The sequence below is a fragment of the Columba livia genome, chromosome 2 (genome assembly GCF_036013475.1).
Source record: "Columba livia isolate bColLiv1 breed racing homer chromosome 2, bColLiv1.pat.W.v2, whole genome shotgun sequence".
Taxonomy (NCBI): Eukaryota; Metazoa; Chordata; class Aves; order Columbiformes; family Columbidae; genus Columba; species Columba livia.
Genome location: NC_088603.1, coordinates 80,158,521 through 80,169,629, shown reverse-complemented (window position 1 = coordinate 80,169,629; position 11,109 = coordinate 80,158,521). Strand labels below are relative to the sequence as shown.

The window sequence follows — 11,109 nt, the reverse complement described above, 5'->3', positions numbered from 1 at the left end:
ACATGAGGTACAGAAAAACTGCACCTCTCATGGATTTCAAGAATCTTGGACATAACTGATGTCCTAGATTCCTGATTTACAGATATGGATTAAGAAACTGATTGTAATTATTGTATTAGCAATTGTTAGATCTGTATGTTTCTATGTCCTGTTGCAATACGTGCTGATGTGTTGTGTTGCAGTCACTAAAAGAGTTTAGAAAAGGTGAGACTTATTTAATATATAGATGTATACAGGACAAAGTCCTGGTTACGCACAAGCCAGTGCCCAGTGGAATGAGAGGCAATTTTCTGTGAAATGCTGCTGCTTGCCACAGATTTTGAAAGACCAGCAAGCACTCTGCTTCGTGGATGATGTGACCCACCAGCCTTGGTCTCAGCTGCAGGATGCCACTGGGCGCCAGCTCGTGTGCAACTAGGACTTTGTGTGAGTAACAAGGTAGACAAATTATTTATCTCAGCCTTTTTTAGTATAAAATAATTTAGAAGCAGTTCATGCAATATGGATGCAAAGGAGCGCAAGATCCTTTGGGGTTTCCTGCTACATTAAACATCTACTGATCACATGTGGATCACCAGACACATGTTAACACCCTTACCAGATGCTACTAGAGAGCACCAGCCTCTGTTCCTCCAAATAATTACTTACGTAAACATAAATGTACAAGATGGTATCTTTTCTACACAGTACAAATACAGGTTGCAACTTCTCAGCTGTGCAAGTAATCAGCCTGTATACCTGGCAGTAGGATAATGTTCAGACCAGAGTTCCATATATTTCTGTGTACAAGGGCACTAACAATTTCCTTGCTTTCACCAGTTTGCTCTGATATTTCATGGAGTGCCCACTGTGCCCTATCACTTAAATGTCCAGCAGGTAGGATTTGTCAGGCTGCAGGCCCCCGACTGTCTTAATCGTCAGTGCTGTTTGGATGATCTGGTTATGGAATTATTTACAGAGAACCTTTTCTGATTTCTTCCTCTTATCTGGACCCAAGCACTGGTTCTGTTCTTTTTAATTCTGCTCTTCATTGTAATTATCATCCACTTCCCTTTTGTAGATGCAGAATTCATTTCTCTCCTGCATCCCCAGCAATGCCATCATGACCAAAGAACACATGCAGAGTTTGTCAAAGGCTTTGATTCATGTATCTGCAGGAAGAGAAGGAAACAACTACCTGTTGGGCCTTGTTGCAGCCAGGATCTTCACTGTAGAAGCAGCTTTTTTACTTCCTTTCAGACTAATGAGATACTTAGATTTTGCGTTTTCTTGAAGCTGGAACTGCTGCACACCCTCCACATTTTGAGACAAGAGAATTTGAGAGAAGGGAATTTTTCTATCTCTTCCCATTTGGGTCTGAACAGCACCCAGGGACGAATGAACAGAGAAGGTGACTTTTCAGTGAGATGAAACAGGAGCAAGCAATAGAAATTTGGCTCCCTTTCTCTTGATGAATACACCTATAACTCTGCCATCCTTCAATTTGACTGTTCTTTGTTTAGCCTCCTCCTTCGTTTTGGCAAAGGTGCCAATGTACACAGTGCTCACAATAGTGATGGTTTTTACGGCAAACATGTCAAAGTAGTACGGCATATTGGGCTTTGGGTCAGACACTGTGAAGATCTTCTTGTTCCTGACACAAAGTTTATGCAGGTCAGCTCTCAGCTTTGAGGATGTTTGGCACACAAACTTTCATGTTGATTTTAGGAAACTACGTTCTTTGCCAGAGTTGTTGTCTGAGAGGAAATCAAAATGGGCAAAGTCAAATGGACTGAAATCCAGACCTGGTTTTGGAGCCATCATGAAGGCATCATCAGAACAGAACTTAGCTTCCATGGAACAGAGGCTTTTGAAATTGTGTTCTTCATCGATGACTATGCAATACTGAATTGTCTGTTTCAGTAAGGAGGTGGTGGGACTTGGTTTCCATACCAGCATCACTGTCGTATGTCCCAGAGAAGTGACATAAATTCTGGAATAGTAAGGTAATTCAGGATAAGGTTTGTCCAATTCTAGAGTAGTGTTTGCATACACTTCAAAATGAGTGTCCTCTGTTGACAGCAGATCAAGTTGGTACAAACCAGATGTGGAACTGGAATACACAAAATACTCAACATTATTGCCTTTGTAAAAGAACAGCTCCACGCCTTCCTTATTAGTAATCTGCTATTTCTGTTGTTCAAGAGGTTCTGAATCACCTAGATTATAAGCAAAGAAAAGCAAGTGTGTGCAGACACAATCTGCCAATATGAGAAAACTGAACTTGAACAAACACTTCTACATAAAATAGAGATGTGAGACAAAAAAGAATGTTTTATCTTCTGAGGAAGATGTAACCAATACTTCTGTCAAATCAGAGAAGGAGACTGGTTTGGTACCCAGGTTAAAATGAAATGAAATAGAAATTGCAGCTGGCCAGCATTAATGGAGGCTTGTGGGTGTTGTGGAGTAGTTTTCGACACTAAGATATGGAAAACCACACAGCAACTCCTTGTAATCTTCCCTTAAAAATACTCTTAAAGAGACTGTAAATACACAGTTGGAAGCACACCAATCAAACTTGGAGCATGACCAGCAAAGTGAGCAAAGGCTCTGAAGCTTGGATTCAAAATGCTATGTATAAAATAAGCTTAAAAATAGTAAAAAATAAAATTTTGATGGCATTTAAAAATTATGCAGGAATTATGGAAGACCAGAAAAATCACCTCTATGTATACTGAATAGGCAAACAAATACTGTCAGTGTTACTGAAGTCATTCACCATAGGGTCTGCCAACAACTCTTCTAAATTAAAGCCTTATTTTCAAAACTGATATATATCTGACCTCACTGGGAATGGAGCAACCCTGCAGCAGTGGAGACACTGACAGCATCAACATCTAGCTTTAAATGAAATGTCAAAATCTTTCTGAAGGCTTCTGCTCCTTCAATCTAAGAACAAATACATCCCTTTTGGAGACTGGCAAATAAAAACATACAGCCATTGCATCCCTCATACACACACGCAGAGCACTATCACCAAAATGCAGTTTAAATAGAGAAATTTTGTACACTGATATATTTAAGTTGGGATAAGCCCTGACATGACACAAGTGTAGAAGTTCCTTAGAATGTTGCAGCTGACAGCCTTCCCTTTCAATAAAGTCAGACCAACACAAGCCCATATACCAGTGACATAATATCAAGGCTAGAGCAGTAGAACTTTAAGCCTAGTACCTTTAGTGTGTCCACAAAGATGAAAGTACAGGCAACTAATTCTGTAGAGCCGGATCACTTCAGAATACCACTGGTCACAGAATATTGCTCTACGGAAGATGACTTGATATTTATCCTTCAATTAAAAAACTCCAGTCTATTTATGGTAAAGGTATCACCAGAGAAGGAAACACTGTGAACACCTACAGCTGCTCTGTTTGAAAGGTTCTTCTACTACGTATATGCAGAATCAGCGGGTTAAAATAAGTAACTGAAGACTTCCATTCCTTCTCTGCCCTTTTTGTGGCCATGAGGTTTTACTCTTTACTCTCCCCACCAAAACAACCCAGAGAGTAAGTGAAACACTAACTTCACTAAGACAGAATAACAATTAAGTTGTTTTCTCCGTATTCACTTAATGATATATTTTGAAGATTCTTATTCAGAGCAGTTCAGAGTAAGGTTAAAATAAAGTGTTTCCTGGTTTGAAAAAAAAATCCTGAAGAGCTTGTGGGAAGTAGGATAATTTATTTAAATGTGAAGATTTAAAATTTATATTGTATTTTAAAACAGAAAATGATACCTTTGGTCCCCTGTTAGAGAACAAGTTTGCTATTTTTCCTTCTTTTCCCACTATACATTTTGTTTCATCATTCTGGTCTAATTTTGCACTGTTACTAAATACACACACACACACACACACATATATAAAAGAAAAAGGATAAGTGACCATAATTACACGCTGTATACCAGAGAATGTTTTGGCAACATTTTGTACAAAGGCAAAGTACTTTAATACTCCTTATTTCTGCAAAAATAATGTGTCTTATATGGCCCAGATCTACATTTGCCTTCCCCCGGCCCCATGTGCCACTTGCATCCCTATCTTGCAAATGAGTACTCTACACAGTTAATTCCTCAAGTAACTGTCCTCCAGCTTTCTATTTTCATTTCAGCAAACCCCACTGTTGTGTCACCTTTGACTACATGCCTGTACTACTCCTCATCTTCTGTAGATTAGTAGCTTTTCACAAAACATCATACCAAATGAAGTCAGCGTGAATTATATTGCCTCAATTCCTTTGCCTGGATAATTGTTTTTCCAATACAAAGGAGGATAGCAGGATCCCAGTGGTGAACTGACTCTCCTTTTTATTCTGTTCTGTGTCTTTAATTTCTTTTATGTTTCAAATTTGCTGTTAATATTTGTGTGCTATTGAGGTCAGACTAAAAGGCTGGTAGATGCCCAGAAAGTTTATCAATTATATTGCAGCCTGACAGCACGGCTTAGCGCAGGGGATGTATTTAGTTGTGCTTAAAGTCAATCTGTAGAGGGTGCTGTTGCACTGAGCATCTAACAGTGGTCTTTCTACCGCTCTGAGAAAAAGCAGATATTGTCTATATATTTTATCTGGGTCTTAGAGCTGAAACTCAAGATATTTAGTGTCATTTGCTAAAAAACAAATACTGTTAAAAAATCATAACTCACTTTCAGTCTTGTAAAAGTGAAGATGAGCTAACAGCAGCGTCATGGTTTTAATAGCATTCTGATTCCTCTATTATAAGACTACAAGTAAAACATTCATTTTGCTGCCTGATACCTTACAGCTGTGCATTTTAAGCATCACGGGAACCAAAATGAACTCTTACTGTAACAGTCTAGCATGGAGACGTTTTGTTGGTTTCATTTTATTTTTTTTTTTAACCATGAAGCATAAAGAACAAAGTTTGACATACTTGATTTCTCTTGCAGAAGTCAATTGTCAATTTTATTAATATCACCCTCAAAACAGAGATAGGTAGCCATGTTAATAAATGGATGACTGAAGGGGAAATAACACTTCAAAAATTTTCTCCAATATATTTTTTGCCCTTATTTTCAAGGGAGTCTAATTTTAGCTTGAGCCCTTCAAGAGGCAAGTTACTACTTCCATGTTGTCTTGTTCAGGTTTCCAATATATTGCTTCTGTATCAGTATCCCAGTGAAGAGGTACAAAGGGAGCCAATCTAATTCTGCTAGCAAAAGGCTTTCCTGTTTCTAGCCTGTTGTGGGTAGAAGGTGCTTAAAAAGCAAAAGAAAAAAATACTCTCAGTCCAAGCACCAGAGCCATTTTTAGAAGCCCTAGCTCTTGGAAGCTTTTTTTCCTAGAGGGGGAGGAAAAGGGGGGAGAATAGGTTCCCCTTTCTTCTACCCCTCATGCCTAAATAACATGGCTGTGAAGAAGCATTTGAAATATACAACTAATATACCTTAAAGGCTAGAAACTAGTTAGAGAGTCAAAAACTCATTTGAAATTATACCCTACCCTCCTCCCTCTCCTAATTATTCTCAAGGTTGGCTTCATGACAGTCTGGAAGGAACAGCTGCTATCTGAACATTAGACTGACAAGACTGAAAATCCAGCCCTCACACTATTCATGGATTTACTTTTGTTGTTGAAGAACAAAAGATTCTGTATCATACATAAAGAGTTTTTTTTTCTTTTAAGCTGTTCACATCCCCTGCATAATGAAAGCTTATGCTGCCTTTACATGTTTTACTAATTTTATGTTATCCTGTTTTGACAGTGAAGATTTGCAGCACATACATGAGCAAAAGAAAAAGGTAAAGACTTTGCTCTGCAGTGCTCACTGCTCTTCTCTTCGGAGCCCATAGTGCAGTGATGACAGAGCTGAGAACATTCAAGCTGGATAAATTATCACACAAGTGTGCCGCATTGCATCAATCCCTTGGTAGAGATTTTTTGCCATTAAGACCCTTTTCTTTTAGAAATTGTAGATGAATGCTAGATGAAAAACAGAACAAAACCAGAGAGTTTCCCTACAAGTTGCCTAACTTGATCTGAGAAGAACAGAGAAGGTTACTGTCTTTTGCACACTTTCTAGTAGGCTCATGCTTTAAGCACAGAGGATTTTATGTTCATTTATTTGTATCCTGTGTTGAAGTGATAATTTAGATCACAAGCTCTGTGGGACATGAACTTCACCTGTTTGAGTGTCTAGCCCCTTAAATCACACATGCCTTGATGATGACAGAAATCCTTTGCAAACCACATTGCTGAAAAATGAATCAATACAGTAGATTCAGTTTAGTGGACTCAGGACAAACACAGTCATAATCCAAATACAGTGCCTAAATTAGTACAAATGCACTGCCTAAAACTATAAGAAAATATTTTAAAGTGTTAAAAAATCAAGTATTTGGCTGGATCCAAAAACATATTCTGCTTGGTGAAAAGCAAAGGAAATGTCTGGCAACTCTGAGTTTCACTGAAGACAGAAAGATAACAATTTCCATTATGACTTTTTGAAGGATACATGTTGGTGGCTGGTTGCTGGAAATAAGGGAAGGTGAAAGATGACTCAGCTCTAGAGAACTAGTTGATTATTAGTTTATAAAGGGACAGCTGAAATGATGAGCTCTAAGATCAGAAAATTCAGGTTTGTCCATCAAGGAAAAGGACTGATTTTCAGCCTAATGGAAGAACACAAATGGTTGTACAGATATCAACTCAGTAATGGTTTGTTAGTGAGGAATGGCAGTTGAACACACTGAGATGAGCATTTATGAGCTTATAGACACTTTAATTGCAATAAACTGAGTCACTAACACCTACACATTCTTATCTAAAACAGAAAACAAAGGTCAGGCTAATATAAAGTGCTCTGAAGTTAAACCAAAGGCTTTGAGTCATGGCAGAACTATGTTAACCTGCAGTTCTTCCTTTGACAGGACTGTAGGCTCCTAAATGGCTTCATTTTTAACCACCTCTTTTCACTGACACCCAACTTTACCGCAGACAGTTCTCTGAGAGCAAGAAAATCCAATTGGTATATTCTTCTGGAGTTCAGTCTGACCTGAGCAAGCCAGCAGAACGAGGTCACCGGCTTGTCTTTGCCTCTGCGATGAGATAGGTCTGCTTCATCCATCTGAGCTGGGACAAAAAACAGCCTTGCTTGACATTCTCTCCTCTTTTCAAGAAGTCCTCCCAGACTGTCAGTCTCTCCTTAAAACCTGTTTGCTGATCATTGTCTTCTGACCTTGGCTTTGGTGAATAACCAGTTTTGCACTGATGTGTCTGACACCATTTTGTTTGAAGTGGTGGACCTTGCCAGCACTTCAACTTTCCATTGAATTTCTTTGGCACCTTCTGATTGATCTAATTGCATTTCACATAGTCTATAATCATATCCCAGTTACCCACGACTTGATTCTGTTATATAAGCAGTTTTCTGTTACAGTTTTATCTCCTTTTATTTTATTTCAGTACTTTTAAATCTATTTATGCCAGCTATACTTGTAGAATGAAATATAAACATGCATATAGGTATAACCTGTGACAAAATGTTTTAAGCTACTAATATAGACACCTACGAAGAAGAAACACCAAAAGATGCCACACAAGTGGAATTTTCCTTCTCCTTGACCCCCCACACTCTGGGATTTGAGAAGGAAAAAACATTGTGGATGGGTCTTTCAATGTCCATGAGAAAATGAGAAGGTAGGATATCTGGAACAATGCCTGTAGGGAGTTTTATCATGGTATTACATTGCTATGGTAACAAAAACATTTATAGATCTAATTTGAAGCACATTTATTTGTTCTAAGAAAACTTTCCCATCTTCTGCTTGCCTTCCTAGCTCCCCAAAATTTATCATATAGTGCTTCTGACAAAAACAATTTTGATAACTTAAGGAAACTTTTCAACAGTAGTGTATGACATTGAAATGGAAGGTCATATTTATTCACTAGGCTTCAAGAATGAGGTACAAATTAATTAATGACAAGTACAGAAAGAGGAGACGCACTGCACTTCAGAGGGCACCCATCTAGCACACAAAACAATCACTATGATGCTGAAGCTAGACCATTTGCTACTGGAAAAGACAAGTACTGCCAATAATGAGGACAGATAAACATAAGAATAGATTATGGCAAGAGCTTTTCCTTTACTTGAAATCTTTTTATTCAAACAGTCTGTCTTTGTAAGACGTAGGGTGTAGCACAGCAACAAGGCAGTGAGCCTAAAACTGAGTGAAATTTTATACTGGTTCTATTGAGGTAGGAGATTTTAAGGTATATTGTTAGCTGTCTAGTTTTCTGAAAACATTTCATATTTTACCAACTATAACAGAAAAGGACTCACTATGCCTGCTTAGAAATATTAGACTGTTTCCTTGGCCCTTATCCTCCTCAGGAATAGAAGGAAGAGTTTGAGATCAGTGTCCTACGTGAATGGAAAGGAGCACATTTTAGAACCACCAAAAAAAAAAAAAAAAAAAAAGGTAATACTTAATACTACCTCCTTGCTCACAGGAAGGAAAACAGAGAGGGGCTATTTTCCTCTGAGACAGCATCACTGTGAGCTTGTGCTAGAAGAGTACATCAGACTCCACCTGAATAGATTGCTTCCCAATACAGATGGCTACACCTGCAGTTGCTTCTCCCAGCACCTGCAGTTCACTTGCCAGAACACCCAGATTTCACCAGTAACCCCAGGAGTGCTCCTATCTTAAGGATGGTTTGTGAATTTTTACAGCTGTAAAATGAAATACTTTTGTTTTCCCTCATTTAAGGGCAGCTCAGCAAAGGCACCTGAAAATAATCGTCTATGTTAAGCACCTTCCAGTAACTCTAAGCATTCTTTAACTGCATATGCCTTATCTGAACAGGCAGGCAAAGTAAACATAATTCCCCAGATTAAACCCTCCAGTGATTTTTATTCTGGGTGTAGAAGCTGGTTTGGATAAAGGAAAGAGAGGAGAGATACCAAAGGAAAAAACAGAACAGGAAAGCAAGGATAAGAGGAGAGAAGAGCAGACAACACAGGCAGAGAAAAAAAGATAGTCCAGACTTCAAAACTGATATTAATAACTTGATATCACCAGCTACAGACATGAGTTCATGTGAGGATGGCTCTGTCATTCAAAACTCCTCATCTTTCTTCCTAACAATTTGGTGTGGGGAGAGGTGGTTTGCTAGGGAGGGGAGATAGGGAGGTATTGTGCTGGTGGTGTCCTGGTACAACTTTATTGAACAGTATGCTCTTTGTGAGCCTGGCTTACCATACTAATGGCACCAGGGCTTAGTGGTAGCTCAGGGTCCCTACCTGGGAGAAGAAGCAAGTTGGTGGGAGGTACTGCAGCTATTGTCACAATGTCAGCCTGGGACTACTTGCCTGTCTCAGCCAAGGATTCTCTGGCAGCAGGAACAGGGAGATCCCTGGCTACCTTCTCCCTGCATGCCTCTCTCAAAGCCTCTGTTCCCTGGTTTCTCTGGGGCTTATGCTTTATAATCTCATTGGTCAGGATGGCAGCTCAGGGAGAGACAGTTCAAGCACAGACATAGCAGGTAACTTGATGTGTATAGGAAGAGATCAGGAAAAGCAAAGCAGATGCCAGTTCCCACTCTCAGCATGTACATCCCTATTTGCCTACTTTATATAAGACCCTTTTGCTGCTCAGAGCAGCCACACAGCCTTCACATATTTTCTGCGTGGCAGCAACAACAGCAACTGGCTGTGAAGATCTAGAGAAGTGGTCCATGCTACATACGGAGTTCTTCAAGACAACCAGAAAGTGGGTTTCTGAGAAAAAGTGAATATTCCTGGTGTTTCCTAAAAGTCTGTATCAGTTTGCTTACATTCTGCTGATTGTCCTCAAAGGTATAGGACATCATTTCTGTCTTTCTTCTACAGTGAATCAAAGCTGTGTTCACACACTGAAGCTTTCTCCTTATAACTTGTCATCAGCCAGTCTCAGCAGCACTAGATCACCCATTTTTTGTAGCCCATCAGATGCAGCCTTCTTCAGTTTGCAAGATAAGATCTACTGAGGAAGAAGAGGAAAGCGCAAGAAGTACAACAAGCCTCATGGTGCAATCAAATAGTTTATCTCCTCATATTTATATCAGGGCAGCATCTACTGCTGTTTTTCAATCTAGTGCTGAAATAGGGACGCATAGAATGGTCTCAGCTACCAGCCAGCAATACGTGCCCCTTCTTGCTATTGCCTGACAATTTATAAACAGGCTAAATCTGTTAAATGTGTAAATAGGCTGTCATTGCTGCACACCTGTGGAGCAAGCTGTAATCACTTGAGCTGCTGGGAGTTCTGCAGGCTGCCTGCCTCCACTCCATTCTCGTGTTGCACTCCCAGCAAGATTCAGAGCAAACAAACAACTAAGCCCTGCAAAGATTGTTGATGAGAGAACAGACATTTACCAAATCAGACATTCTTTGGGGATGAGTCTTTATTGTAAACAGCTCATTTTTTGAAAATTCAGCCCCCTGTCCCTTGTCAAGCACAGTGCCTTAGAAAAAACAAATATCTAATGGCAGTCTGCGGTTTTTCTGCTGTAAACGGAGTTTACTTCCCCGTTTACTTTACTATAGTGTGTGTTAGAATAAGTAGCTAGAATTCTCAGGAAAGTGCCTTTCACATTATCCTGTCTCTAGGTCTGCCCTTTTCTTATAAGTAATACTGATTAATCCCATCTAATTCAATCCAATTAAATTTTTAAGTATGTTTCTGCACCCAAAAGCATTTTTTTTCTCTGCTGTTATCAGGTGGTACACTACAGACATGATCTTCTTGCCCTATGGATTTTACTTCCTGGCTGCAAAAGAACCCCTGTTATACTAATATGCCCAGACAAGCAGAAAGTGAATCTTGCCACATACGAGGCCATTTCTTTCACCAGTAGTGATCACAAAAGATAGAGAAGCACCTCAACAGGCCACCCTCATTATAGTTATCAGGCAAGCAGGTACCATGTTTGCTCAGTAGGAAACAAACAGCAACACGCAGATAGTTATGGAAATGAAAAACCCTGCCAAAGGCTTCAGCCTGCGGTCAGCTCCAGCAAAATAAAGCATATGAATAATTAGATCTTTGGTGGCAAAAACTAGTTA

General features: G+C 39.4%; 1 pseudogene; it reads right to left on the bottom strand.

Annotated features, from left to right (window-relative positions):
- Positions 1–756: 756 nt before the first annotated feature.
- Positions 757–4,727, bottom strand: LOC102092965 (protein NDNF-like; annotated as a pseudogene).
- Between the last annotated feature and the right edge of the window lie 6,382 nt (positions 4,728–11,109).